This window comes from Pan troglodytes, chromosome Y (assembly GCF_028858775.2).
Source record: "Pan troglodytes isolate AG18354 chromosome Y, NHGRI_mPanTro3-v2.0_pri, whole genome shotgun sequence".
Lineage (NCBI taxonomy): Eukaryota > Metazoa > Chordata > Mammalia > Primates > Hominidae > Pan > Pan troglodytes.
The window spans coordinates 23,511,999-23,535,323 of NC_072422.2; the positions used below are offsets into that span (position 1 = coordinate 23,511,999).

The window sequence follows — 23,325 nt, forward strand, 5'->3', positions numbered from 1 at the left end:
AAACTGCTCGATCCAAAGACAGGTTCAACCCTGTGTGATGAATGCACACATCAGAAAGAACTTTATAAGAAGCCTTCTCTCTAGATATTATTTGTGGATATTTCCTTTTTCACAAGAGGCCTCAAAAATCTCACAAATATCCCTTTGCATATTCTACAAAAAGACTGTTTCCAAACTACTCAATGAAAGAAAATTCAACTCTGTGAGATGAATGCACACATCACAAAGTGGTTTCTCAGAATGCTTCTGTCTAGTTTTTATATGAAGATTTCTTTTTTCACCACATGCCTCAAACTGCTCAAACTCTGAATAGACAAATAACAGGATCTGAAATTGTGACAATAATCAATAGCTTACCAAACAAAAAGAGTCCAGGACCAGATGGATTCACAGCTGAATTCTACAAGAGGTACAAGGAGGAACTGGTACCATTCCTTCTGAAACTATTCCAATCAATAGAAAAAGAGGGAATCCTCTCTAACTCGTTTTATGAGGCCAGCATCATTCTGATACCAAAGCCAGGCAGAGACACAACCAAAAAAGAGAATTTTAGACCAATATCCTTGATGAACATTGATACAAAAATCCTCAATAAAATACTGGCAAAAAGAATCCAGCAGCACATTAAAAAGCTTATCCACCATCATCAAGTGGGCTTCATCCCTGGGATGCAAAGCTGGTTCAACATACAAGAATCAATAAATGTAATCCAGCAAATAAACAGAGCCAAAGACAAAAACCACATGATTATCTCAATAGATGCAGAAAAGGCCTTTGACAAAATTCAACAACTCTTCAAGCCAAAAACTCTCAATAAATTAGGTATTGATGGGACTATCTCAAAATAATAAGAGCTATCTATGACAAACCCACAGCCAATATCATACTGAGTGGACAAAAACTGGAAGCATTCCCTTTGAAAACTGGCACAAGACTGTCATGCCCTCTCTCATCACTCCTATTCAACATAGTGTTGGAAGTTCTGGCCAGGGCAATCAGGCAGGAGAAGAAAATAAAGGGCATTCAATTAGCAGAAGAGGAAGTCAAATTGTCCCTGTTTGCAGATGACATGATTTTATATCTAGAAAACACCATCATCTCAGCCCAAAATCTCCTTAAGCTGATAAGCATCTTCAGCAAAATCTCAGGATACAAAATCCATGTGCAAAAATCACAAGCATTCCTATACACCAACAACAGAGAGCCAAATCATGAGTGAACTCCCATTCACAATTGCTTCAAAGAGAATAAAATACCTAGGAATCCAACTTGCAAGGGATGGGAAGGACCTCTTCAAGGAGAACTACAAACCACTCCTCAAGGAAATAAAAGAGGATACAAACAAATGGAAGAACATTCCATGCTCATGGGTAGGAAGAATCAATATCGTGAAAATGGCCATACTGCCCAAGGTAACTTATAGATTCAATGCCATCCTCATCAAGCTACCAATGACTTTCTTCACAGAATTGCAAAGGGATATTTGAGAGCCCTTTGAGTCCTACGGTGAAACACGAAATATCTTCATATAAAAACTAGACAGAGGCTTTCTGAGAAACTTCTTTGTGGTGTGATATTTCATTTCAGAGAGTTGAACCATTCTTTGGATTGAGCAGTTTGGAAACAGTCTTTTCGTGTAATCTGCAAATGGATATTTGTTGGGCTTTGAGGCTGATGGTAAAAAAGGAAATATCTTGATATGAAAACTAGACAGATGCTTTCTGAGAAACTTTTTTGTGATGTTTGCATTCAACTCACAGAGTTGAATCTTTCTTTTCATTGAGCAGATAGGAAATAGTGTTTTTGTTCAATATGCAAAAGGATATTTCTGAGTGGTTTGAGCCCTATGGTGACAAAGAAATGTCTTCACATAAAAACTAGACTGAAGCATTCTGAGAAACTTATTTGTGATGTGTTCATTCATCTCACAGAGTTGAAACTTTCTTTAGATAGGGGAGCTTGGAAAGAGTCTTTTCATAAAATCTGCAAAGGGATATTTGCGAGCACTTTGAGGCCTACGGTGAAATAGGAAATATCTTCACATAAAAACTAGACAGAAGCATTCTCATAAACTTCTTGTGATGTGTGCACTCATCTCACAGAGTTAAAACTTTCTTTTGACTGAGCAGTTTGGAAACAGTCTTTTTGTGGAATATGCAAAGGGATATTTGTGAACCTATTGAGGCCTGTGGTGAAATAGGAAATATCTTCACATAAAAACTAGACAGAAGCTTTCTGAGAAACTTCTTTGGGATGTGGGCTTTCCTCTCACAGAGTTGAAACGTTCTTTTGATTGAGCAGTTGGGAAGCTGTTTTTTATAGAATCTGGAACGGGATATTTGTGAGCCCTTTAAGGTCTATGGTGAAACGGGAAATATCTTCACATAAAAGCTAGACAGAAACTTTCTGAGAAACATCTTTGTGATGTGTTATTTAATCTCACAGAGTTGAACCTTTCTTTTGATTGAGCAGTTTGGAAACAGTCTTTTTGCAGAGTCTGCAAATGGATATTTGGAGCACATTGAGCCAAGGGTGAAATAGATAATGGCTTCACATAAAAACTAGACAGAAGTTTTCTGATAAACTTCTTTGTGATGTGTGCATTTATCTCACACAGTTGAACTTTCCTTTGATTTAGCAGTTTGGAAACAGTATTTTTGTAGAATCTGCAAGTGGATATTTGCAGCACTTTGAGGCCCATGGTGAAAAAGAATATCTTCCCATAAAAATTAGACAGAAGCTTTCTAAGAAAATTATTTGAGATGTGTGCATTCATATCACAGAGTTGAACCTTTCTTTTAGTTGAGCAGTTTGGAAACAGTCTATTCATAGAATATGCAAATAGATATTTGTAGCACTTTGAGGCCAGTGGTGAAAAAATTTCTCTCATGGAGTTGAAACTTTCTTTTGATTGAACAGTTTTGAAACAGTCTTTTTGTAGAATCTGCAAAGGATAATTCTGAGCCCATTGAGGCCTATTCTGAAAAAGGAAATATCTACACATAAAATCAGACAGAAGCTTTCTGAGAAACTTCTTTGTGATGTGTGCTTTCATATCACAGAGTTGAACCTTTCTTTTGATTGAGCAGTTTGGAAACCATCTTTTTGTAGAATCTGCAAATAGATAGTTTTGAGCAATTTGAGGCCTATGGAGAAAAAGGAAATATCTTCACATAAAAACTAGACCGATGTTTCTGAGAAACTTCTTTGTGATGTGTGCTTTCATCTCATAGAGTTGAACCTTTCTTTTGATTGAGCAGTTTGGAAAAAATCGTTTAGTAGAATGTGCAATTGAATATTTGGAGCACTTTGAGGCCTATGGTGAACAAGGAAATATCTTCACATAAAAACTAGACAAAATCTTTCTAAGGAACTTCTTCATGATGTGTGCATTCATCTCACATATTTCAACATTTTTTTGGTTTGAGTAGCTTGGAAAAAGTCTTTTTGAAGGATCTGTAGAGGGATATTCGTGTGCGGTTTGAGGCCTCTTGAGAAAAAGGAAATATTCACATAAAAACCGGATAGAAGCATTGTGAGGAACTTCTTTGTGATGTGTACATTCGTTTCACAGTGTTGAACTTTTCTTTTGATTTAACAGTTTGGAAACAGTCTTTTTCTAGAAACTGCGAAGTGATATTTATGAGCCCTTTGAGGCCTATGGTGAAATAGGAAATATTTTCACATAAAAACTAGACAGAAGCTTTCTGAGTATCTTCTTTTGTGATGTTTGATTTCATCTCACAGAGTTGAAACTTCCTTTTGATTGAGTAGTTTGGAAACAGTCTTTTTGTAGAATCTGCATAGAAATATTGTGAGTAGATTGAGGCCTATGGTGATGAAGGAAATATCTTCACATAAAAACTAGTTAGAAGCTTTTTGAGAAACTTCTTTTTGATGTTTGCATTCGTGTCACAGAGTTGAACCTTTCTTTTCATTGAGCAGTTTGGAAACAATCTTCTTACACTTTCTGCAATGGGATATTTCTGAGTGATTTGAGGCCTATGCTGAAAAATAAATATCTTCACATAAAAACTAGACAGAAGAGTTCTGACAAACTTCTTTTTGATGTGTGCTCTCATCTCACACAGTTGAAATTTCCTTTGATTGAGCAGTTTGGAAACAGATTTTTTGTTGAATCCACAGAAGGATATTTTTGAGTGGTTTGAGGCCTATGCTGAAAAAGAAATATGTTCACATAAAAACTAGATGGAAGATTTCTGAGAAACTTCTTTGGATGCGTGCATTCGTATCACAGAATTGAAACTTTCTTTTGATTGAGCACTTTGGAAACAGTCTTTATTTAGAATCTGCAGAGGGATATTTGTGAACGGTTTGAGGCCTATAGTGAGAAAGGAAATATCTTCGCATAAAAACTAGAGAGAAGCCTTCTGAGAAACTTCTTTATTATGTATGCCTTTATGTTACAGAGTTGAACCTTACTTTTCATTGAGCAGTTTGGCAAAAGTCTTTTTGTACAATCTGCAAAATTATTTTTGTGAACGCTTTGAGACTTATGGTGACAAAGGAAATATTTTCACATAAAAATTAGAGAGAAATCTACTGAGAAACTTCTTTCTCATGTGTGCATTCATCACAGAAGGTTGAAAATTTCTTTTGATTGAGCAGTTTGGAAACAGTATTTTTGTAGGATCTGCCAAGGGATATTTGGAGTGGTTTCAGGCCTATGGTGAAAAAGGAAATATGCCCTAATAAAATCTAGATAGTAACGTTCTGAGAAACTTCTTTGTGATGTGTGCGTTAATCTCACAGATTTGAAACTTTTCTTCGATTGAGCAGTTTGGAAACGGCCTTTTTGTACATTCTGCAAAGGTGTATTTATAGGCAGTTTGAGGCCTATGGTGAAAAAGAAAATATCTTCACATAAAAACTAGACAGAAGCTTTCTGAGAAACTTATATGTGATCTGTTCATGCACCTCACAGAGTTGAAACTTTCTTTTGATTAAGCAGTTTGGAAACAGTCTTTTTCTAGAATCTGCAAAGGGATACTTGTAGGCAGTTTGAGGCACATGGTCAAAGAGGAAATATCTTCACATTAATACTAGACAGAAGCATTCTGAGATACTTTGTGATGTGTGCATTCATGCCACAGAGTTGAACCTTTCTTTTGATTGAGCAGTTTGGAAACTGTGTTTTTGTAGAATCTGTATAAGGACATTTGTGTGCACCTGAGGCCTATGGTGAAAAAGAAATATCTTCACATAAAAACTAGGCAGACCCTTTCTGAGAAACTTCATGATGTGTGCATTCATCTCAGAGAATTTAATCTTTGTTTTGATGGAGCACTTTGGAGGCAGTCTTTTTGTATAATCTGCAAAGTGATATTTGTTTACACTTTGAGGCTTATGGTGAAAAGGGAAATAAGTTCACAAAAAAAATAGACAGAAGCTTTCTGAGAAACTTCTTTATGATGTATGCGTTCACCTCACAGAGTTGAATCTTTCTTTTGATTTGGCAGTTTGGAAACAGTCTTTTTGTAGAATCTACAAAGGGACATTTGTGAGCACTTTGAGGTCTACTGTGAAAAAGGAAATATTCACAAATAAAATGTAGACAGAAGCTTTGTGAGAAACTTCTTTTTGATGTTTGCATTCATCTCACAGAGTTGAACCTATGTTTTGATTGAGGAGTTGGAAACAAGCTTTTTCTAGAAACTGCAAAGGGACATTAGTGTGCACCTGAGGCCTATGTTGAAAAAGGAAATAGCTTCACATAAAAATTAGGCAGAAGCTTTCTGAAATACTTCATTGTGATGTGTGCATCCAGCTCACAGAGCTTAACCTTTGTTTTCATTGAGCAGTTTGGAAGCCGTCATTTTGTAGAATCTGCAAAGTGATGCTTGTGAACGCTTTGAGGCCTATGGTGAAAAAGGAAATATCTTCACATAAATGCTAGATACAAGCTTTCTGAGAAACTTCTTTGTGATATGTACATTCATCTCACATAGATGAACAATTCTTTTGATTGAGCAGTTTGGAAACACTCTTTTTGTAGAATCTGCAAGGGATATTTGTGAAAGCTTTGAGGCTTATGGTGAAAACAGAAATATCCTCACATTAAGACTAGACAGAAACTTTCTGAGAAACTTCTGTGTGATGTGAGCATTTGTCTCACAGAGTTGAAACTTTCTTTTGATTGAGCAGTTTGGAAACAGTCTTTTTGTAGATTCTGAAAGGGATATTTGTGAGCAGTTTGAGGCTTATGGTGAAAAAAGAAATGTCCACAAATAAAATCTACATAGAAGCTTTCTGAGGAACTTCGTTGTCATTTGTGCATTCATTTCACAAGGTTGAACTTTACTTTTGATTGAGCAGTTTGGAAACCATCTTTTTGGAGCATCTGCAAAGGGATATTTGTGAGAGGCTTAAGGCATATGGTGAGAAAGTAAATATATTAACATAAAAACTAGACAGAATATTTCTGAGAAACTTCTTTGTGATGCATGCATTCATGTCATAGAGTTGAACTGTTCTCTTGATTGAGCTGTTTGGAAACAGTCTTTTTGTATAATCTGCAAAGGGATATTTGTGAGTGGTAGGAGGTCTATGGTGAAAAAGGAAATATCTTCACATAAAAGCTAGAAAGAAGATTTCTGATAAACCTCTTTGTGATGTGTGCATTCATCTCTCAGATTTGAACTTTTCTTTTCATTGAGCAGTTTGGAAACATACTTTCTGTAGAATCTGAACATTGATATTTCTGAAGGATTTGAAGCTTATGGTGAAAAAGGAAATAACATCTGATAACAACTAGACAGAAGGTTTCTGAGAATCTTCCTTGTGATGTGTGCATTCACCTCACAGATATGAACTTTTCTTTTGATTGAGAAGTTTGGAAACCATCTTCTTGTAGAATCTGCAAAAGGATATTTGAGAGAGCTTTGAGATCTATGGTGAAAAAGGAAATATCTTCACATAAAACCTAGACAGAAGCTTTCTTAGAAACATTTTTGTGATGTATGCGTTCATCTCACTGAGTTGAACCTTTCTTTGGTAGAACAGTTTGGAAAGAATCTTTTTGTAGAATCTGCAAGTGGATATTTAGAACACTTCGGGGCCTATGGTGGAGAAGGAAATATCTTCACATAAAAACTAGAGAGAAGCATTCTGAGACACTTCTTTGTGATATGTGCATTCATCTCACAGAGTTGAACCTTCTTTTGATTGAGCAATTTTGAAACACTCTTTTTGTAGGATCTGCAATTGGAAATTTGGAGCATTTTGTCACCTATCGTGGAAAAAGAAATATCTTCACATAAAAACTAGACAGAAGCTTTCTGAGAAACTTCTTTGTGAAGTGTGCATTCAGCTCACAGAGTTGAACCTTTGTTTTGATTGAGCAGTTTGGGAACAGTCTATTTGTAGAATCTGCAAAGTGATATTTGTGAACACTTTGAGGCTTACAGTGAAAAAGGAAATATCTTCAAATAAAAACTAGACAAAAGGTTTCTGATAAACGTCTTTGTGATATGTGAATTCTTCAAATAGAGCTGAAACTTTCTTTTGATTGAACAGTTTGTAAACAGTCTTTTTGGAGTATCTGCAAAACGATATTTTTGGGTAGTTTGAGGCTCATGGTGAGAAAGAAAATATATTCACAGAAAAGTTGACAGAAGCTTTCTGAGAAACTTCTTAGTGATGTGTTCATTCATCTCACAGAGTTGAACCTTTCTTTTGATTGAGCAGTTTGGAAACAATCTTTTTGTAGAATCTGAAAAGGGATATTTCTGATCCATTTTTGGCATACAGTGAAAAAGGAAATGTCTTCACAAAAAAACTAAACAAAAGCTTTCTGAGAAACTTCTTTATGATGTGTGCATTCATTTCACAGAGTGGAAACTTTATTTTGATTGAGCAGTTTGGGAGCTGTCTTTTGTATAATCTGCAAAGTGATATTTGTGAACAATTTGAAGTTTATGGTGAAAAAGGAAACATCTTCCCAAAAATCTAGACAGAAACTTTCTGAGAAACTTTTTGTGATGTGTGCATTCATCTCACAGAGTTGAAGCTTCTTTTTGACTGATCAGTTTGGAAGCATTCTTTTTGTAGAATCTGCATAGAGATATTTGTGAACCCTTTGAGGCCTGTGGTGAAAGAGGAAATATCTTCATATAAAAACTAGACAGAAGCATTCTGAGAAACTTCGTTGTGTTGTGTGTTTTCATCTCACAGAGTTTAACATTTCCTTTCATTCAGCAGTTTGGAAACAGTCTTTATGTAGAATGTGCACAGGGACATTTTTGAGTGATTTAAGGTCTATGGTGTAAAAGGAAATATCTTCACATAAAAACTAGACAGAAGCATTCTGAGAAACTTCTTTGTGATGTGTGCATTCAGCTCACAGTGTTGAACCCTTCTTTAGATTGAGCAGTTTGGAAACAGTGTTTTTGTAGAATCTGCAGAGAGATATCTGTGAGCCCTTTAAGGCCTATGGTGAAAAAGGAATTATCTACAAATAATATCTAGACAGAAACTCTCTGAGAAACTTCTTTGTGATGTGTGCATTCATCTCACTGAGTTGAATCTTCCTTTTGATTGAGCAGTTTGGAAACAGTCTTTTTGTAGAATCTGCATAGGGATAGTTGTAAGCCCATTGAAGCCTGTCTTGAAAAAGGAATTCTCTTCACATAAAAACTAGACAGAAGCTTCCTGAGAGACTACTTTGTGATGTGTGTGTTCATCTCACAGAGTTGAACCTCTCTTTTGATTGAGTGGTGTGAAAAGAGTCTTTTAGAAACTGCAAGGAATATTTGTGAGTGGTTTGAAACCTATGGTGAAAAAAGAATTATGTATAAATAAAATATAAACAGAAGCTTTCTGAGAAACTTATTTGTGATGTGTGCATTCATCTCACGTAGTTGAACTTTTGTTTTGATTGAGTAGTTTTTAAACAGTCTTTTTGTACAATCTGCAAAGTGATATCTGTGAATGCTTTCAGGCTTATGGTGAAAAACGAAATATCTTCACCTAAACCTATAAAGAAGCTTTCTGAGAAACTTCTTAAGGATGAGTACATTCATCTCACAGAGTTGAACATTTCTTTTTATTTACCAGTTCAAATACAGTCTTTTTGTAGAATCTGTAAGGAGACATTTTTGAGCTCTTTGAGGCCTATGGTGAAAAAGCAAATATCTTTACATAAAAACTATACAGAAACTTTCTGAGAAACTTCTCTGAAATGTGTGCATTCATCTCACAGAGTTTAACCTTTGTTTTGATTGAGTAGTTTGGAAACAGTCTTTTTGTAGAATCTGTAAAGGGGTATTTGAAGGAATTTTGAGGCATATGGTGAAAAAGGAATTATCTTCACATAAAAACTAGACAGAAACTTTCTGAGAAACTTCCTTTTGATGTGTGCATTCATCTCACAGAGTTGAAACTTTCTTTTCACTTATCGAGTTGGAAACAGTCTTTTTGTAGAATAGGCAAAGGGATATTTATGAGTAGTTTGAGGTCTGCAGTGAAAAAGGAAATATCTTCACATAAAACCTAGAGAGAAGCATTCTGAGAAACTTCTTTGTGATGTGTGCATTCATCTCAGAGAGTTGAACCTTTCTTTTCATTCGGCAGTTTGGAAGCCGTCTTTTTGTTGAATCTGAAAAGTGATATGTTTCAGCGGCTTGAGTCCTATGGTGAAAAAGGAGATATCAAAAAACAAAATGTAGACAGCAGCTTTCTAAAAAACTTCTTTTTGATGTGTGTATTCATCTTACAGGGTTGAAACTTTCTTTTCATTGAACAGTTTGGAAACAGTCTTTTCATAGAACCTGCAAAGAGATATTTGTGAACACTTTGAGGCTTCTGGTGAAAAAGGAAATATCTTCAAATAGAAACTAGACTCATGTTTTCTGGGAAACTCCTTTATGATGTGTGTATGCATCTCAAAGAGTTGAATCTTTCTTTTGATTGAGCAGTTTGGAAACATTCTTTTTGGAGAATCTGCAAAGGGATGTGTTTTTTTCCTTTATTATTTATTTATTTTTATTATTATACTTTAAGTTTTAGGGTACATGTGCACATTGTGCAGGTTAGTTACATACGTATACATGTGCCATGCTGGTGTGCTGCACCCACTAACTCATCATCTAGCATTAGGACTATCTCCTAATGCTATCCCTCCCCCCTCTCCCCACCCCACAACAGTCCCCAGAGTGATGTTCCCCTTCCTGTGTCTATGTGTTCTCATTGTTCAATTCCCACCTATGACTGAGAGTATGCGGTGTTTGGTTTTTTGTTTTTGTGATAGTTTACTGAGAATGATGATTTCCAATTTCATCCATGTCCCTACAAACGACATGAACTCATCATTTTTTATGGCTGCATAGTATTCCATGGTGAATATATGCCACATTTTCTTAATCCAGTCTATCATTGTTGGATATTTGGGTTGGTTCCAAGTCTTTGCTATTGTGAATAATGCCGCAATAAACACAAGTGTGCATGAGTCTTTATAGCAGCATGATTTATAGTCCTTTGGGTATATACCCAGTAATGGGATGGCTGGGTCAAGTGGTATTTCTAGGTCTAGATCCCTGAGGAATCGCCACACTGACTTCCACAATGGTTGAGCTAGTTTACAGTCCCACCAACAGTGTAAAAGTGTTCCTATTTCTCCACATCCTCTCCAGCACCTGCTGTTTCCTGACTTTTTAATGATTGCCATTCTAACTGGTGTGAGATGGTATCTCATTGTGGTTTTGATTTGCATTTCTCTGATAGCCAGTGATGGTGAGCATTTTTTCATGGTTTTTTGGCTGCATAAATGTCTTCTTTTGAGAAGTGTCTGTTCGTGTCCTTTGCCTACTTTTTGATGAGGTTGTTTGTTTTTTTCTTGTACATTTGTTTGAGTTCATTGTAGACTGTGGATATTAGCCTTTTGTCAGATGAGTAGGTTGCGAAAATTTTCTCCCATTTTTTAGGTTGCCTGTTCACTCTGATGATAGTTTCTTTTGACGTGTAGAAACTCTTTAGTTTAATTAGATCCCATTTGTCAATTTTTTCTTCTGTTGCCATTGCTTTTGGTGTTTTAGACATGAAGTCCTTGCCCATGCCTATGTCCTGAATGGTAATGCCTAGGTTTTCTTCTAGGGTTTTTATGGTTTTAGGTCTAATGTTTAAGTATTTAATCCATCTTGAATTTATTTTTGTGTAAGGTGTAAGGAAGGGATCTATTTTCAGCTTTCTACATATGGCTAGCCAGTTTTCCCAGCACCATTTATTAAATAGGGAATCCCTTCCCCAATGCTTGTTTTTCTCAGGTTTATCAAAGATCAGATAGTTGTTGATATGCGGCATTATTTCTGAGGGCTCTGTTCTGTTCCATTGATCTATATCTCTGTTTTGGTACCAGTACCATGCTGTTTTGGTTACTGTAGCCTTGTAGTATAGTTTGAAGGCTGGTAGTGTGATGCCTCCAGCTTTGTTCTTTTGGCTTAGGATTGACTTGGCATTGCAGGCTCTTTTTTGTTTCCATATGAACTTTAAAGTAGTTTTTTCCAATTTTGTGAAGAAAGTCATTGGTAGCTTGATGGGGATGGCATTGTATCTGTAAATTTCCTTGGGCAGTATGGCCATTTTCATGATATTGATTCACATATGTATATATGTGTCTATATATACATATATTATTTATACATATATGTGTGTGTGTGTGTGTGTGTATATATATATATATATATATATATATATATATATATATATATATACACACACACATATATATATATATAGTACTTCCACTCACTGGAGGCCTTTACTCTTTCAATGCTAGATTCACTGATTTCTGGTCCCATGCTTATGTTGATTACTAGCTAGTGTATGTAGACTCCTTAAGTTTAAGGAGTTGAGAGAACTCTTCATATCACCAAGTTGATTTCTTTAGTCTTCTCCCTGTCAAAGACCAGTTTGCCCTAGATATCAGAGACAGCTGTTTTTTCCATAAAAAATAAAGGTCCTGTCTCTCTCTCATTAGCCACCAAGCCCAGTTTCTTCTCATGGAGGATTGCTTCATAGGTAACTTTAAAACTCCAGTAATTTCTCACAAGGTTGCTTCGAACACCTGAACATAAACTTCATCATGGAGCCTCTGAAACCCCTGAAGCCTCAGAATGGGAAGTTTCAGAAGGCTCTTTGCGCTGTTGAGGTTCTACAAAAGGACCGTTTCCAAACTGCTTAATCAGAAGAAAGGTTCAAATACGTGTGATGAATGCACACATTATGAAGAAGTTTTTCAGAATGCTTCTGTCTAGTTTTTGTGTGAAGATATTTATTTATCTCCATGGGCCTGAAAACACTCTGATATATCCCTCTGCAGACAGTACAAAAAGACTGTTTCCAATCTGCTCAATCAAAAGAAAGCTTCTACTCTGTGAGAAGAAAGAACACATCATAAGGAAGTTTCTCAGAATGCTTCTGTCTGGTTTTCTGTGAAAATATTTCCTTTTTCACCATAGGCCTCAAAGCACTAGAGATATCCATTTGCAGATTCTACAAAAAGACATTTACAAACTGCTCAATCCAAAGAAAGTTTCAACACTGTGAGATGAATGCATGCATTACAAAGTAGTTTATCAGAAAGCTTCTGTTTAGTTTTTATGTGAAGATATTTCCTTTTTCACCATAGGCCTCAAAGCGCTTCAATTATCCATTTGCAGATTCTGCAAAAAGAGTATTTCCAAACTGCTCAGTCAAAAGAAATGCTCAACTCCTTAAGATGAAAGCACTTATTTAAAAGTAGTTTCTCAGAAAGCTTCTGTCTAGCTTTTATGTGAAGATATTTCCTATATCACCAAAGGCCTCAATGGCTCAGAATTGTCCCTTTGGGGATTCTACAAAGGACTGTTTCCAAACTGCTCTAGCAAAAGAAAGCTTCAACTCTGTGAGATGAATGCACCCATCACAAAAAAGTTTCTCAGAATGTTTCTGTGTAGTTTTTATATGAAGATATTTCCTACTTCACCATTGGCCTCAAAGGCTTCACAATTATCCCTTTGTAGATTTTACAAAAAGACTTTTTCCAAATCTTCAATCAAAGAAATGTTCAACTGTGTGAGATGAATGCAAACATCACCAAGAAGTTTCTCAGAATGCTTCCATCTAATTTTTATGTGAAGATATTTCCTTTTTCACCATAGGCCTCAAAGGGCTGCAAATATCCATTTGCAGATTGTACAAAACACTGCTTCCAACCTGCTTAATCGAAGGAAATGTTCAACTCTGTGAGACGAAAGCATAAATCACAGAGAAGTTTCTCAGAAAGCTACTGTTTAGTTTTTATATGAAGATATTTCCTATTTCACCATAGGCCATAAAGGGCTCACAAATATACCTTTGCAGATGCTACAAAAATGTTGTTACCAAACTGCTCAATCAAAAGAAAGTTTCAACTCCATGAGATGAATGGACACATCACAAAGTAGTTTCTAAGAATGCTTCTGTCTAGTTTTTGTGGGAAGATATTTCTTTTTCACCATAAGCCTCAAATGGCTCAGAAATATCCCTTTGCAGATTGTACAAAAAGACTGTTTCCAAACTGTTCAATGAAAGGAAAGGTTCAACTCTGTGAGATGAATTCAAACGTCCAAGAGGTTTCTCAAAATACATCTATCTAGTTTTTATGTGAAGGCATTTACTGTTTCACCACATGCCTCAAACGGCTCACAAATATTCCCTTTGCAGATTCTACAAAAAGACTGTTTCCAAACTGCTCAATGAAAAGAAAGGTTAAACTCTCTGAGATGAAAGCTCTTATCACAAAGAAGTTTCTCAGAATGCTTCTGTCTACTTTTTATGTGAAGAAGTTTCCTTTTTCACCATAGACCTAAAACTGCTTCAAATATACATTTGTGGATTCTATGAAAAGTCTATTTCTAACTGCTCAATCAAAAGAACTGTTCAACTCTCTGAGATGAATGTGCACATCACAAAAAAGTTTCTCAGAAAGCTTCCATTTAGGTTTTATGTGAAGATATTTCCTTTTTTACCATGGGCCTCAAAGTGCTCCAAATATCCATTTGCAGATTCTACAAAAAGAGTATTTCCAAACTGCTCAATCAAAAGAGAGGTTCAACTCTGTGAGATGGAAGCACAGATCACAAAGGAGTTTCTTAGAAACCTTCAGTCTAGTTTTTATGGGAAGATATTTCATATTTCACCATAGGCCTCAATGGGCTCAGAAATATACCTTTGCAGATTCTACAAAAGGATTTTTTCCAAACTGCTCAATCCAACGAAAGATTCAACACTGTGAGATGAATTCATACATCACAAAGAAGTTTCTCAGAAAGCTTCAGTCTAGTTTTTATGTGAATATATTTCCTTTTTCACCATAAGCCTCAAACCACTCTCAAACATCCCCTGGAGATACTATATAAAGATTGTTTCCAAGCTGTTCAATCAAAAGAAAGGTTCAACTCTGTGTGGTAAATGCACATGTCACCAAGAAGTTTCTCAGAATGCTTCTGCCTAGTTTTTATGTGAAGATATTTCCTTTCTCAGCAAGTCTTCAAACTGCTCCAAATATCCATACGCACAATCTACAAAAAGATGGTTTCTGATCTCCTCAATGAATAGAAAGGTTCAACTCTGTGAGATGAAAGAATACATTACAAAGAAGTTTCATAGAATGTTGCTTTCTAGTTTTTATATGAAGATATTTCCTTTTTCACCATTGTCCTCAAAGTGCTTCAAATATCCATTTGCAGATTTTACAAAAAGTGTGTTTCCAAACTGCTCAATCAAAAGAAAGGCTCAACTCTGTGGGATGAAAGCACACATCACAAAGAAGTTTCTCAGAAATCTTCTGACTAGTTTTTATGTGAAGATATTTCCTATTTCACCGTAGGCCTCAATGGGCTCACAAATATCCCCTTGCAGATTCTACAAAAGGACTGTTTTGAAACTCCTCAATCAGAAGAAAGGTTCAACTCTGTGAGATGAATGCATACATCGCAAAGAAGTTTCTCAGAATTCTTCTGTCTAGTTTTTATGTGAGGATATTTCCTTTTTCACCATAGGCCTCAAAGCACTCCAAATATCCATTTGCATATTCTACAGAAAGACTGTTTCCAGACTCCTCAATCAAAAGGGAGGTTCAACTCTGTGAGATGAAAGCACACTTCACAAAGCAGTTTCTCAGAATGCTTCTGTCTAGTTTCTATGTGAATATATTTCCTATTTCAACTTAGGCCATAAAGGGCTCACATATATCCCTCTGCAGATTCTAGAAAATTATAGAAAAGGACTCTTTCCAAACTGCTCAATCAAAAGAAAGGTTCAACTCTGTAAAATGAATGCACACATCACAAATAAGTTTCTCAGAAAGCTTCTGTCCAGTTTTTATGTAAAGATATTTCCCTTTTCACCATACCTATCAACATGCTCAAAATATGCCTTTGCAGATTCTCTGAAAAGACTGTTTCCAAACTTCTCATTCAAAAGAATGATTCAACTCTGTGAGATGAATGCACATATCACAAAGACGTTTCTCTGAAATCTTCTGTCTAGTTTTTATGTGAAGATATTTCCTTTTTCACCATAGGCCTCAAGCTTCTCACAAATATCCCATTGCAGATTGTACAAGAATAGAGTTTCCAGACTCATCAAAGAATAGAAAGTTTTATCTCTGTGAGTTGAATGCACACCTTGCAAAACAGCTTCTCAGAAACATTCTTATAGTTTTTATTGAAGATATTTCCTTTTTCACCATAAGGCTCAGAGAGCTGAAAAATATCCCTTTGCTGATTCTACAAAAATACTCTTTCCAAACTTCTTAATCAAAAGAATCATTCAACTCTCTGAGGTGAATGCACACATAGCTAGGAATTTTCTCAGAAAATTCTGTCACGTTTTTATGCGATGATATTTCCTTTTTCACCATAAGCCTCAAACTGCTCACAAATATCCCTTTGCAGATTCTACAAGAAAAGAGTTTCCCATCTGCTACATGAAAAGAAATGTTTACCTCTGTGAGATGAATGCACACATTGTAGAGCAGTTTCTCAGAAACCTTCTGTCTAGTTTTTATGTGAAGATATTTTCTTTTTCACCATAGGCCTCAAAGCACTCACAAATATCCCCTTGCATATTCTACAAAAAGACTCTTTGTGAACTGCTCAAAGGAATGGTTCAACTCTGTGAGATGAGTGCACACATCACACAGATGTGTCTCAGAAAGCTTCTGTCTAGTTTTCATGTGAAGATATTTACGTTTTCACCATAGGCCTCAAAGTGTTCCCAAATATCCCTTTGCAGATTCTTCAAAAAGATTGTTTCCAAAATGCTCAATCAATAGAAAGGTTCAACTCTGTGAGATTCATTCACACATCACAAAGTGGTTTCTCAAAAACCTTCTTTCTAGTTTTTTATGTGAAGATATTTCCTTTTTCACCATAGGCTTCAAAGCACTCACAAATATCCCTTTTCAGATTCTACAAAAAGACTGTTACCAAACTACTCAATCAAAAGAATGGTTCAACTCTGAGATGAATGCACACATCACAAAACAGTTTCTCAGAAAGCTTCTGTCTAGTTTTTATGTGAAGATATTTCCTTTTTCACCATTGGCTTCCAAGTGCTCACAAATAACTCTTTGACAATTCTACAAAAATACTGTTTCCAAACTGCCCAATCCAAAGAATATTTCAAATCTGTGAGATGAATGCACACATAACCAGGAAGTTTCTCAGAAACTTCTGTCAAGATTTCATGGGATGATATTTCCTTTTTCACGATAGGCCTCAAACTGCTCACAAATATCCCTTTGTGGATCCTACAAGAACAGAGTTTCCAATCTGCTCAATGAAAATAAACCTTTACCTCTGTGAGATGAATGCACACATCACAAAGCAGTTTCTCATAAGCCTTCTTTCTGGTTTTTATGTGAAGATATTTCCTTTTTCACCGTAGGCCTCAAAGCACTCACAAATATCCCTCTGCAGATTCTGCAAGAACACCATTTCCAAGCTTTTCAATCAAAAGAATGGTTTAACTCTGTGAGATGAATGCACATGTCACAAAGTAGTTTTTCAGAAAGCTTCTGTCTAGTTTTTATGTGAAGATATTTCCTTTTTCACCATAGACCTCAAAGCACTCACAAACATCACTTTGCAGATTGTACAAGAACTGAGTTTCCAGACTTATCAAAGGAATGAAATGTTTAACTCTGTGAGATGAAAGCAGACATCACAAAGCAGTTCCTCCAAAACCTTCTTTAGAGTTTTTATGTGAAGGTATTTCTTTTTCACCATGGCTTCAAAGCACTCACAAATATCCCTTTGCAGATTCTACAACAACAGAATTTCCAAACTGTTCATAATTAGTTTTTAGGACCAACATGAGAGTTTAGACATACTGCTTGTGGTGCAGCACACATGTATTATCCACACTGAAACTAGGAATTCAACTGAAGTTCATGTGGAGGTGAAAATGTGAATATTTGGGGGACCTTGGAGATGATCTATCTCACTTTATTTTGCAGAAAAGAAAGCATATTCAGGGAAAGGGCATGCATTGTCTAAGGTGATTCAGCAGCTTTGGCGCAGAAGCAAAACACACCTAAGGTGATTCATCAGGTTTGGAGCAGAAACGCAAAACAGAAATACTGTTCTTTTGCTTCTCAGATCAAGAATTTTTTCACAATACTGAACTACTTATGTTTCTGATTCCTTAATTTTCTTTTTAAATTTTGCCAATATTGTCTTACAAAGATCCTATTCTTTACCCTAAAGATTTAAATCTGTTACCATTATTGTCTCTTTAAAAGTAAAATTGCTTGTTGTTATTATAAATGATCATTCAATCACTTTTCATTTTTTGGTAGTCCAGTACAAATTTAGTAACAAATAAACACTATTGGACTTGGCAATCCAAGAGGAGCTCAAGTCCTCCAGGGCACGTCAGGAAAAGGCTAAATGACAGCTGTGCTGTGAATGGACAGAATACAGCTCTCATACAGATTATTGAGTATTTGATGTTCTTCAACAATTCCATTAATCTTCAGTTTTTTTCCTCTTTGAAGTGAAAGTCTGCTATGACTTTCAAGTTTCTTTTGAAATAGTTATAGATTCACAGGAAGTTGTAAAATGTCCAGGGATGTCTTAGGTACTCTTCACTAATTCCAGTGGTGGCATCTTGCGTAGCCATAGAGCATTATCAAAACCTGGAAACTGACATAGATACAATTCAGAAAGCTTACTCAGATCGCAACCGTTTTGTATGCATTCATTTTTGTATGTGTGTATGTGTGTGCGTGTGTTCTGTGCATTTTTATGTGGTGTAGATCTCTGTAACTACCACTTCCACAGTCAAGATACAGAACCGTAGCCTCACCACAAGGCTCCAACTTGCAATCTTTGCTGACACTCTGACACGTTTTCCTCCACCCCTTCCCCTTGGCAACCCCATAGTCTGTTCTCCATCTTTACAATTTTATTTCAATAATTTATATAAATGTAATTATGCAAAATCGAATTTTTAAAGGGAAAAAACAAGTCACAGATAGTTTTGTTAGCACTGTAAAATAGTCTTTAACATTCATCTGTTTTATGTTCTATTTGTCTCAAAAAAATTTGCTTTGTTCTTTCCTGTACTTTCTGATATCAGGATAGGAAATCAATACCAAACAAAACAATTCCATTCATTTTTTTCCATAGCTTGGTTTTCACTGTTGTTGCATAACATTTATTTTTCTATTTACTCTTTCTCTCTGTTTTCCGTCACATAAAAGTAACTTTGTGTTCTTTACCTCTTCTAAGAAAATTTGGTAATGAGTCTTTAATGTGAATCCTGGACCACCCTTGTTTTGATTTTGTGTTATGGGTGTTCTTTTGTGTGATCGTTCTCATGGAGAGTTCCTGTGAACCTGGGATTTTCCAGTGGTTTGTCAAAATGGAAATAGATATTTAACAAACCAAACACAAAATGACCTTGCTCCAGGAATGCATCATTTGTGAGAAAACACTACGTCTTCCAACTAGAGATTGTGAATATTACTCTTATTATCCTTTACTCCCTTTTATTAAAACTGTATTTTTTTACACATTTGTATAACTCAGGTAATGAAATGTGAAACTACGTGATTGCCTACCAATTACAATTGATGTTAATGATGCTACTGGGAGGCCAACCCTACAGTGGCTGCACCAAGTCTAGGGACTTGCTAGCTTTGATAAGTTACATGGGATTGCCTACGTACTAAAAGTAGGTGGGGGACGGGTCCAAGGATGTGGCATCACCATCCCGCCCTGACATCAAAGCTCTGGACGGGGTGCCAGGCACCGTGCAGCCAAGAGCAGGAGGTGGGCACCTGATGGCGTATGACACTGTAGCATCCAGGGGATCACCACCAGGGGCAAATGAACCCCGGGACCATGGCCATGAGCGCTGCCAGATGGGCCGCTTGGTGGGCTTCTGGCCCCGGACACACCACGTCACAAGCCAGGCAGGTGGGGGGCAGGCAGGAGAAGAGGACAGTGCCTGGGAGGGGTGATGGGGAGGAGGGGCGCTGGAGCGGCGGTCGGCCGGTCGCCGGGCTGCCACCAGGGGTGGGCAGCAAATTAAGGCAACTGGGACACGCTCCCCCACCCTCTCCCCAGTGGACCCTTCCTACTTGCCATCCTCCCCGCCCAACAAGCCTCCACCACCGATGATGCGCAACGACAATGATCGCACAGGACCATCCACCCCACCAGCACCAACAAACCCTGCACCACGAGCTGTGTGAGGCACGAGGGAGCCCCTGAGGGAAGAAACAGGACCGCGGTGGTGGCCACAGGAACTCAACACCAGCGGGCTCTCTTCCCTCTGTGTTTTTGCAGGTGATGGCTCCAACCTCTCTCTCTTCCTCACAGCCAGGAGCCCCTCTTCCCCAACGCCACCCAACGCGTGACAACACAGGGCCAGCAGTGGGGGTGGGGGGGAAGGGGCAGGCATGGCAGGAGAGGAGGGCAGATGTCGCCGGGTCTGCACTTGGGGGGATGGAGGTCCCCACGGGCCCTGCCATGGAACCCCCAGCTGTGCACCCCAAGGAGCCCGGAGGCACCCCCAGGGGCTAATGATTGGCAAGGAAAGCTCAGACAGGCATAGCCCTGGGAGGAACCCGGGCCGCAAGTGCGTTCGAAGTGTCGATGATCAATGTGTCCTGCAATTCACATTAATTCTCACAGCTAGCTGCATTCTTCATCAACGCAGGAGCCAAGTGATCCACCGCTAAAAGTCATACAAGGTCGATTTGGCAAGGGCGCTCCCAACAATGGGAGGCCCTCCTGGCACAGCACGTCCCCCAGAGGGGTTACCTCAGGCCGGCCAGTCAGACAGCAATGGGACGAGACTCCAGAGAGGGGTTGGAAGGTTTCACAACACGGGGAGGTGGTGCCGTCCACGGGGGTGAGAGGGACAAATGCTGCCACCACCCCACGGGCTCCCGGGGGTTCCTGCCCCCACAGCACAGGGCATACGCCACATGCGTGGCACACATGCGACAGCACGATGGCCACTGGGTACAGCCCCCACCGGCATCAGCAGCGACACGCAAGTGCAGCACGGCCCGGCAGCTGGGGAGACGGAGTCAGCAGTGGAGGTGAGGGAGGGGCAGACCCCTCCCAAACGGACTCCCCCGTGGGCCCACAGCACCCAACCCACGGGTGGACAGGTGACCCCCCCCAAGGGGTCCTTAAACCTCCGCACCAGAAAGTGCTGGGTACCTGGATGGTGGAGGCGGACGAGGAGTGGAGGGCTGGCGTCCAGCCCCGTACCCTCGAGAAGCCCTAGTGGGAAGGCTGGGGAGAGCCAGTGGGCCAGGCCGGGCCAGGTGGCGCGGTGTGGCAGAGGCAATGATGGTGGCAGTGGCAGCGATGCGAACCCGGCCGGCCCCAACGGGAGCAGGTGGGATGGGGCTGAGCCGGCAGGACAGGGAGGGATGACAGCCCCAGCAGGGAGGACACAGAGACCCACAACTCGTCGTGATGCCGAGAACCACCCCCGCGCCCGCCGACATACACGTGGGGGCCACGGCAGGGGACAGTTCCCCGCTGCTCACCAGGCCGGTGAGCCATCCAGCCTGCCCCCCGACACGCACACACAGTTTCATCCCAGCACGTGTGTCTCTGTCTACCCTCTCTCTCCCTCCCGAGTTCTCCGGCTCTCGGGGCAGGCAGGGCCATGCAACAAACAAATGGCACAACCCCGCCAACACACATGCCACACGGGGAACACAGTCAGCCAAGAAGGAAGGACGCAGTGGCGCCTCTGCAGCTTTGCTCTTCTCCGTTAATGATCCCTCGACATGTTCAACTATGGAAATTTTGTTATGACTTTTACTTCCTCTAGATAGTCAAGTTTGACTGTCTTCTCAGTGCTCCACCAGGGCAGTGGGCTGACCTGGCGGGGCCGATCCAAGGGCCTCACTGAACCATCCAATCAGTAGTAGTGACTGGCAGTGTGTACAAAGGGTAGGGACTTCACGCAAGTCTATGACCCGCACTTACTGGGAATTCGTCATTCATGGGGAATAATTGCAATCCCCGATCACCATCACAATGGTGTTCAACAGGTTACCCGCGTCTACCACATACGGTAGGCACACGCTGAGCCAGTCAGTGCAGCACGCGTGCAGCCCCGGACATCTAAGGGCATCACAGACCTGTTATTTCTCAATCTCGAGTGGCTAAATGCCACTTATCCCTCTAAGAAGTTGGGGGATGCTGACCGCTTGGGGGTCGTGTAACTAGTTAGCATGCCAGAGTCTCCTTCATTATCAGAATTAACCAGACAAATCACTCCACCAACTAAGGCCATGCACCACCACCCATGGAATCAAGAAAGACCTATCAATCTGTCAATCCTGTCCATGTCCAGGCCGGGTGAGGTTTCCCATGTTGAGTCAAATTAAGCTGCAGGCTCCACTCCTTGTGGTGCCCTTCCACCAATTCCTTTAAGTTTCAGCTTTGCAACCATACTTGCCTGGGAACCCAAAAATCCAAAGACTTTGGTTTCTGGGAAGCTGCCCAGCGGGTCATGGAAATAACGCCGCCGCATCACCAGTCGGCATCGTTTATGGTCGGAACTACGACGGTATCTGATCGTCTTCGGAACTCCGACTTTCATTCTTGGTTAATGAAAACATTCTTGGCAAATGCTTTAGCTCTTGTCAGAACTGCACCAGTCCAAGAATTTCACCTCTAGTGGCACAATACGAATGCCCCCAGCCGTCCCTCTTAATCATGGCCTCAGTCCTGAAAACCAACAAAAAAGAACCGAGGTTCTATTCCATCATTCCTAGCTGAGATATCTAGGTGGCTCGGGCCTGCTTTGAACACTCTAACTTTTTCAAAGTAAACGCTTTGGGCCACGGGACACTCATCTAAGAGCATCGAGGGGGTGCTGAGAGGCAAGGGGCGGGGACGGGCCATGGCTAGCCTGCCCGCCCACTCCCAAGATCTAACTACGGGCTTTTAAACAACTTTAATATATGCTATTGGAGCTGGAATTACTGTGGCTGCTGGCTCCAGACTTGCCCTCCAATGGATCCTCCTAAAGGATTTAAAGTAGACTCATTTCAATTACAGGGCCTCGAAAGAGTCCTGTATTGTTATTTTTCGTCACTACCTCCCCGGGTCGGGAGTGGGTAATTTTTGCACCTGCTGCCTTCCTTGAATGTGGTAGCTGTTTCTCAGGCTCCCTCTTCAGAGTCGAACTCTGATTCCCCATCACCCATGGTCACCGTGGTAGGCACAGCAACTACCATCGAAAGTTGATAAGGCAGATTTTCGAATGGGTCGTCGCTGCCACTGGGGGCATGCCATTGGCCTGAGGTTATCTAGAGTCACAAAAGTTGGTGGCACCTGACCCTCCGGCCCGGGCTGGAGAGGGGCTGACTGGGTTGGTTTTGATCTGATAAATACACGCATCTTCCCCGCGAAGGAGGTCAGCGCCCTTTGGCATGTATTAGCTTTAGAATTACCACAGTTTTCCAATTAGGAGAGGAGCGAGTGACCAAAAGAACCATAACTGATTTAATGAGCCATTCACAGTTTCACGGACCGGCCCTGCCTACTTAGACATGTATGGCTTAATCTTTGAGACAAGCATATGGTGCTGGTAGGATCAACCATGTAGGTAGAAAGCGGCCTCCGGGCCTCACGAGGATGAGCCCGGAGTCCAGGTCATGAGGATGGGCATGGCAGGGCAGGCAACGGGGTATGTGGGAGGGAGGGAAGCAAGGCGGGGCGGTGGGAGGGGGGCGGTGGCGCGGCGAACCGGACATCCCATACACCCACTTGACACATCCCCGACCTGCTCACCACTCCC

At 39.7% G+C, this 23,325-nt stretch overlaps 1 non-coding gene across 1 annotated transcript; it reads right to left on the reverse strand.

Moving 5' to 3' along the window:
• Positions 1-20,083: 20,083 nt before the first annotated feature.
• Positions 20,084-20,235, reverse strand: LOC112207441 (5.8S ribosomal RNA). The gene has a single exon (XR_002941884.1). It is a non-coding gene; the product is annotated as a 5.8S ribosomal RNA (ribosomal RNA).
• Positions 20,236-23,325: the final 3,090 nt, after the last annotated feature.